General features: G+C 41.7%; 4 non-coding genes across 4 annotated transcripts; all 4 read left to right on the plus strand.

Annotated features, from left to right (window-relative positions):
* Positions 1-995: 995 nt before the first annotated feature.
* On the plus strand, positions 996-1067 carry trnap-ugg (transfer RNA proline (anticodon UGG)). The gene has a single exon. It is a non-coding gene; the product is annotated as a tRNA-Pro (tRNA).
* A 1332-nt stretch (positions 1068-2399) lies between these two features.
* trnap-agg (transfer RNA proline (anticodon AGG)) lies at positions 2400-2471 on the plus strand. The gene has a single exon. It is a non-coding gene; the product is annotated as a tRNA-Pro (tRNA).
* An 869-nt stretch (positions 2472-3340) lies between these two features.
* Positions 3341-3412, plus strand: trnap-ugg (transfer RNA proline (anticodon UGG)). Its single transcript has one exon. It is a non-coding gene; the product is annotated as a tRNA-Pro (tRNA).
* A 1332-nt stretch (positions 3413-4744) lies between these two features.
* Positions 4745-4816, plus strand: trnap-agg (transfer RNA proline (anticodon AGG)). Its single transcript has one exon. It is a non-coding gene; the product is annotated as a tRNA-Pro (tRNA).
* The last annotated feature ends 2747 nt before the right edge of the window (positions 4817-7563 follow it).

Genomic DNA, 7563 nt, shown 5'->3' on the forward strand with positions numbered 1-7563 from the left:
GAGAAATAAACTTCCAAACCCTAAATGGGACATTAAAGGATGCTGAAGTGGGCTGGCTTGTTGGTCTAGGGGTATGATTCTCGCTTAGGGTGCGAGAGGTCCCGGTTTCAAATCCCGGGCAAGCCCATCTTTGATTCTTCCTTTGCAAATTGCCTCTTCCTGACAAGGTGGTATTCCCACCAAGAAGCTTCTGAATTGCTTAGGAATGATGGTTCCTCCACGTTTCGAATACCAGATGCACCTGTCAAAACGGACACGTTCAAAAGCGAGAACCTTAAAGAAACTCCTCTTCCCACTGCTGCCATGTTGTTACGTTCCTGTGATGGTTCTTCCTAAAGAAATGCTTTTCCTTGGCGAAACGGTCGAAAACGATTCCTTGCCTGGAATGATTGAAATACTGTATCTTCATCAGTCATTGATGCCACTGCTGCCTAGAACTTGGCGGAAAAGTCTGCTGATTTCTGCTAAAAGCAGTGTAAAGCTTCACACAAAGGAAGACAGTTGTCTGATGGGAAAACTGAATTCTACTTTCAGATTGCCAATTCCAGAAGCTAAAGTTCCGTACCTACCTTAAGTTTTAAAACACTGTTGGTGAGGTTACTTCAGCTCGGTGTTGGCTTGTTGGTCTAGAGGTATGATTCTCGCTTCGGGTGTGAGAGGTCCCGTGTTCAAATCCCGGACAAGCCCTTGTTTCTTTACCCACGTTAACTCTTGTCCTCGTGCTCCAACTCGTTTGCGTTCTCTGCATTACCGGGCAACATCTGAGCGACGTGCAAAACGGTTGTCGACCTATAAAAACGGCCTGTTTTGTGCTTCCACTACACAAATTGAACTTAACCTAACGGAAATGTTTGTGCCACTCAGGACGCAGAATGTAGGCAACCGTTATCTTCAAGAATATCCTGTAAAGCCTTCCCAAATGTTCTCTTGAAATGCATGAAGAGAAATAAACTTCCAAACCCTAAATGGGACATTAAAGGATGTTGAAGTATGCTGGCTTGTTGGTCTAGGGGTATGATTCTCGCTTTGGGCGCGAGAGGTCCCGGGTTCAAATGCCGCACAAGCCCGTCTTAGTTTCATCATTTGCAATTCATATCTGAGATGCCTAAACGTACGTTTTAGAGATAGTTTGGAATGCTAAAACTTCCACGTACCGTTCCAGTCTACTAGATAATTAGGCAGAGCAATAGGATGATATACAGCAACGGAAACAATTTCTTCCCGCTGCCGTCGGTATTTCTTTCGCCGGTACGTGTCAATATCGGCACGGCTTCAAACAGAAACAGATTGTCTTGCATGTCGGTAGAAAAAAGAACTTACTGACCTTAAACACCCTAAAATATCTGACAAGCACAACCATTAATTCATTTAAGACATGGAAATGAATTGATATATGTCTATTTTTGTCGTTTTCTTGCTGTTGCTGCTCCTTCAGCTGCTGCCCCACTTTCAGCAATGAGGATACAGTTGGTGATCACTTCTTGAAGGAAGTAAAGCTTTTCAAATGTGGCCAGGAAAGGAAGCAGTAAAGAATTTCAATTTGTAATTTAAATTTGGTTAGGTGTAAACAAACAAGTTGACATCTGCACTGAAGGATTGAGAGAATACAGCCCTCCGGACATTTGCTGGAAATCATCGCTTAAGACGAAAGTAATTTGAACGCAATTTCAGAAGAGTACCCCTTCAGATTTGGGCAGGAATGAAACCTCAATGAGTTTCAAGAATTCGTGAAGATTGATTTTATGCGTTAGTGTGAAATGGTTCTTTGCGTTGACTTTCACACAACTCTAACAGCGTTTGGAATGTGGAATTTGTTTTCTGCAATTTTCAGAATATTTCATTCTCACGTATGTCAGAAACAAAAAGAAACAAAAGTTCCTTGCAACTCTGTGAAGCCCTTGATTTCATTAGAAATGCTTTCTTTCGAGAACTTTGCTTTGAAACAGACAATGCAAATCTTGCGACACAAAGCAGTAACACTCCCCAGGAGAATGCCAAGAAAAGGTGCTATCAGCTGGCTTGTTTGTCTATGGGTATGATTCTCACTTTGGGTTTTAGAGATTCCCGGGTTCAAATCCCAGACAAGCTCTCGTTCCTTTACCTACGTTAACTCTTCTCCTCGTGCTTCAACTCGGTTGCGTTCTCTGAATTGCCAGGCAACATCTCAGCGACGTGCAACACGGTTTGTCGACCTATAACACTTTGCCTGTTTTGAGCTTCCACTACACAAATTGACCTTAACCTAACGGGAATCTTTGTGCCACTCAAGACGCAGATTTTAGGCAACCGTTATCTTCAAGAGCATCCTGTAAAACCATGAAAAATGTTCTCTTGAAATGCGTGAAGAGAAATAAACTTCCACACCCTAAATGGGACATTAAAGGATGTTGAAGTGGGCTGGCTTGTTGGTCTAGGGGTATGATTCTCGCTTAGGGTGCGAGAGGTCCCGGGTTCAAATCCCGGACAAGCCCATCTTTGCTTCTTCCTTTGCAAATTGCCTCTTCCTGACAAGGTGGTATTCCCACCAAGAAGCTTCTGAATTGCTTAGGAATGATGGTTCCTCCACGTTTCGAATACCAGATGCACCTGTCAAAACGGACACGTTCAAAAGCGAGAACCTTAAAGAAACTCCTCTTCCCACTGCTGCCATGTTGTTACGTTCCTGTGATGGTTCTTCCTAAACAAATGCTTTTCCTTGGCGAAACGGTCGAAAACGATTCCTTGCCTGGAATGATTGAAATACTGTATCTTCATCAGTCATTGATGCCACTGCTGCCTAGAACTTGGCGGAAAAGTCTGCTGATTTCTGCTAAAAGCAGTGTAAAGCTTCACACAAAGGAAGACAGTTGTCTGATGGGAAAACTGAATTCTACTTTCAGATTGCCAATTCCAGAAGCTAAAGTTCCGTACCTACCTTAAGTTTTAAAACACTGTTGGTGAGGTTACTTCAGCTCGGTGTTGGCTTGTTGGTCTAGAGGTATGATTCTCGCTTCGGGGGTGAGAGGTCCCGTGTTCAAATCCCAGACAAGCCCTTGTTTCTTTACCCACGTTAACTCTTGTCCTCGTGCTCCAACTCGTTTGCGTTCTCTGCATTACCGGGCAACATCTGAGCGACGTGCAAAACGGTTGTCGACCTATAAACACGGCCTGTTTTGTGCTTCCACTACACAAATTGAACTTAACCTAACGGAAATGTTTGTGCCACTCAGGACGCAGAATGTAGGCAACCGTTATCTTCAAGAATATCCTGTAAAGCCTTGCCAAATGTTCTCTTGAAATGCATGAAGAGAAATAAACTTCCAAACCCTAAATGGGACATTAAAGGATGTTGAAGTATCCTGGCTTGTTGGTCTAGGGGTATGATTCTCGCTTTGGGCGCGAGAGGTCCCGGGTTCAAATGCCGCACAAGCCCGTCTTAGTTTCATCATTTGCAATTCATATCTGAGATGCCTAAACGTACGTTTTAGAGATAGTTTGGAATGCTAAAACTTCCACGTACCGTTCCAGTCTACTAGATAATTAGGCAGAGCAATAGGATGATATACAGCAACGGAAGCAATTTCTTCCCGCTGCCGTCGGTATTTCTTTCGCCGGTACGTGTCAATATCGGCACGGCTTCAAACAGAAACAGATTGTCTTGCATGTCGGTAGAAAAAAGAACTTACTGACCTTAAACACCCTAAAATATCTGACAAGCACAACCATTAATTCATTTAAGACATGGAAATGAATTGATATATGTCTATTTTTGTTGTTTTCTTGCTGTTGCTGCTCCTTCAGCTGCTGCCCCACTTTCAGCAATGAGGATACAGTTGGTGATCACTTCTTGAAGGAAGTAAAGCTTTTCAAATGTGGCCAGGAAAGGAAGCAGTAAAGAATTTCAATTTGTAATTTAAATTTGGTTAGGTGTAAACAAACAAGTTGACATCTGCACTGAAGGATTGAGAGAATGCAGCCCTCCGGACATTTGCTGGAAATCATCGCTTAAGACGAAAGAAATTTGAACGCAATTTCAGAAGAGTACCCCTTCAGATTTGGGCAGGAATGAAACCTCAATGAGTTTCAAGAATTCGTGAAGATTGATTTTATGCGTTAGTGTGAAATGGTTCTTTGCGTTGACTTTCACACAACTCTAACAGCGTTTGGAATGTGGAATTTGTTTTCTGCAATTTTCAGAATATTTCATTCTCACGTATGTCAGAAACAAAAAGAAACAAAAGTTCCTTGCAACTCTGTGAAGCCCTTGATTTCATTAGAAATGCTTTCTTTCGAGAACTTTGCTTTGAAACAGACAATGCAAATCTTGCGACACAAAGCAGTCACACTCCCCAGGAGAATGCCAAGAAAAGGTGCTATCAGCTGGCTTGTTTGTCTATGGGTATGATTCTCACTTTGGGTTTTAGAGATTCCCGGGTTCAAATCCCGGACAAGCTCTCGTTCCTTTACCCACGTTAACTCTTGTCCTCGTGCTTCAACTCTGTTGCGTTCTCTGAATTACCAGGCAACATCTGAGCGACGTGCAACACGGTTTGTCGACCTATAACACTTTGCCTGTTTTGTGCTTCCACTACACAAATTGACCTTAACCTAACGGGAATCTTTGTGCCACTCAAGACACAGATTTTAGGCAACCGTTATCTTCAAGAGCATCCTGTAAAGCCATGAAAAATGTTCTCTTGAAATGCGTGAAGAGAAATAAACTTCCAAACCCTAAATGAGACATTAAAGGATGTCGAAGTGTGCTGGCTTGTTGGTCTAGGGGTATGATTCTCGCTTAGGGTGCGAGAGGTCCCGGGTTCAAATCCCGGACAAGCCCATCTTTGCTTCTTTCTTTGCAAATTGCCTCTTCCTGACAAGGTGGTATTCCCACCAAGAAGCTTCTGAATTGCTTAGGAATGATGGTTCCTCCACGTTTCGAATACCAGATGCACCTGTCAAAACGGACACGTTCAAAAGCGAGAACCTTAAAGAAACTCCTCTTCCCACTGCTGCCATGTTGTTACGTTCCTGTGATGGTTCTTCCTAAAGAAATGCTTTTCCTTGGCGAAACGGTCGAAAACGATTCCTTGCCTGGAATGATTGAAATACTGTATCTTCATCAGTTATTGATGCCACTGCTGCCTAGAACTTGGCGGAAAAGTCTGCTGATTTCTGCTAAAAGCAGTGTAAAGCTTCACACAAAGGAAGACAGTTGTCTGATGGGAAAACTGAATTCTACTTTCAGATTGCCGATTCCAGAAGCTAAAGTTCCGTACGAACCTTCAGTTTTAAAACACTGCCGGTGTAGACACCTCAGCTCAATGTTGGCTTGTTGGTCTAGGGGTTTGATTCTCGCTGTGAGAGGTCCAGGGTTGAAATCCTGGACAAGCCCTCGTTCCTTTACCCACGTTAACTCTTGTCCTCGTGCTTCAACTCGGTTGTGTTCTCTGCATTACCGGGCAACATCTGAGCGACATGCAACATGGTTGTCGACCTATAAACACGGCCTGTTTTGTGCTTCCACTACACAAATTGAACTTAACCTAACGGGAATCTTTGTGCCACTCAAGACGCAGACTGTAGCTAACCATTATCTTCAAGTGTATACTTTAAAGCCTTGAAAGCTGAACTTAATATTGGCTTGTTGGTCTAGGGGTTTGATGGTGAGCGACGACACGTGTTCAAATCCTGGACAAAACTCTCTTAGTTTCTATGTTTGCAATTAATATCTGAGAATGTATATTTTACGTTTTAGAGATAGTTAGGTGTGCTAACCATTCCACGTACCGTTCCATTCAACTAGATTATTAGGCAGAGTAATAGAATGAAATACAGCAACTGAAAAATTTTCTTGCTGATGCTGTCAACGTTTCTTTCATTAGTATGTCTCATTATATGCACTTTTTCTTACAGAACATTTTTTTTGTATGTCGGTAGAAAAAAGAACTTGTTGTTGTTGTTGCTGCTTCTTTTAAATTTGAAAAATTTGAAAAAAGTTTGAAAAATTTCAGAAGAGTATATCTTTAGAATTGTAATGGAAATAAACCTCAACAAATATCAATGATTCGAGACAGCACCAATTTATTTTACATGTTAGTGTAAAATGTTTCTCTGCGTTGCATTTTGCCACTTGGGTTTCTTTCTCTGCATTTCCAGGGAGACTTTGAGCGACATGCCAACCTCTGACACCTTTCCTGTGTTTTGTGCTTCCACTATGCAAATTAACCTTTATTTAACGGGAATCTTTGTGCCTCTCTAGGGATAGATTGTATGCACCCCTTTTGTTCAAATGTATCCTGCAAAGGTAGTCTTTTCAAAAGTCTCCCCGCCGGCCACATGTTGCCCAGAAGCAACCTTAGAGTGTCCCACCCTGTTCCTGCCAGAAATGCACATAAAATTGCGAAAAATATATTTCGTCTTTCAAAAAAATTTTTCTGTCTGTTCCTGCTCTTCTCATGGAAAATTATTTTTTCCAAGATTGCACTCCCCTCTGCTCATGTAGTAGCGAAACCCATCAATATATTGATATCATTTGTGATCTATACTAATAAAAGGCAAAGCCCTCACTGACTCACTGACTGACTGACTGACTGACTCACTCATCACTAATTCTCCAACTTCCCGTGTAGGTAGAAGTCTGAAATTTGGCAGGCTCATTCCTTACAGCTTACTTACAAAAGTTAGGCAGGTTTTATTTCGAAATTCTACGCGTAATGGTCATAACTGGAACCTGTTTGACTGACTCACTCATCACTAATTCTCCAACTTCCCGTGTAGGTAGAAGGCTGAAATTTGGCAGGCTCATTCCTTACAGCTTACTTACAAAAGTTAGGCAGGTTTCATTTCGAAATTCTACGTGTAATAGTCATAACTGGAACCTGTTTTTTGTCCATATACTCTAATGGAGGAGGCGGAGTCACGTATCGCGTAATCACGTATTACGCCTCCTACGTAATCACGTGAACTGAAAACGAGGAAGAGATTTACAGCACAAGTCAAACGCGGGAACGAAGGTAAATTACGTTAATTGTTGACTGTCTTTTAATACTGTGTACTTGTTGAGTGTCTTTTAATACTGTGTAAGCATACATATTAACACATGTGCAATTAAACGTGTGCATTTACGGGGTGATTTCTCAGGCTTAAAAGCTCACCTTTTATTAAAAAGGTAAATGCAAACTCTTTTCATTCTGAAGGGCACAAACCACGTTAGATTTCAGCCGTTAAACGCGCAAAAATGTCAGTACACACAGATAAATAAGCGCAACATATTATCAGTTGTATTGTATGCTTACAATACATATAGAAATGTGTTAATCGTTAACTAATATTATGGGATGTTGTTTTTCGACTTGCGCCTTGATTTAAATGATTGCATGTCTTGGTGGGTTTGCGTAGCTTATTGTCAATATCTTTACACCTCTTTTTAAGACTTAATTTAAAAAGGTTTTCTTTTCTTCTTAATAAAAATTTAAAAGCAGTACTTTGCCGGTGCGAAGCGCGGGGATTTGAGCGACTGACGCATACAGACATATTCATGAGTGCAGGTACTTCGGAAAGAAAGCACAGTGTAAACCTAAACTT

The sequence above is a fragment of the Erpetoichthys calabaricus genome, chromosome 11 (assembly GCF_900747795.2).
Source record: "Erpetoichthys calabaricus chromosome 11, fErpCal1.3, whole genome shotgun sequence".
Taxonomy (NCBI): domain Eukaryota; kingdom Metazoa; phylum Chordata; class Cladistia; order Polypteriformes; family Polypteridae; genus Erpetoichthys; species Erpetoichthys calabaricus.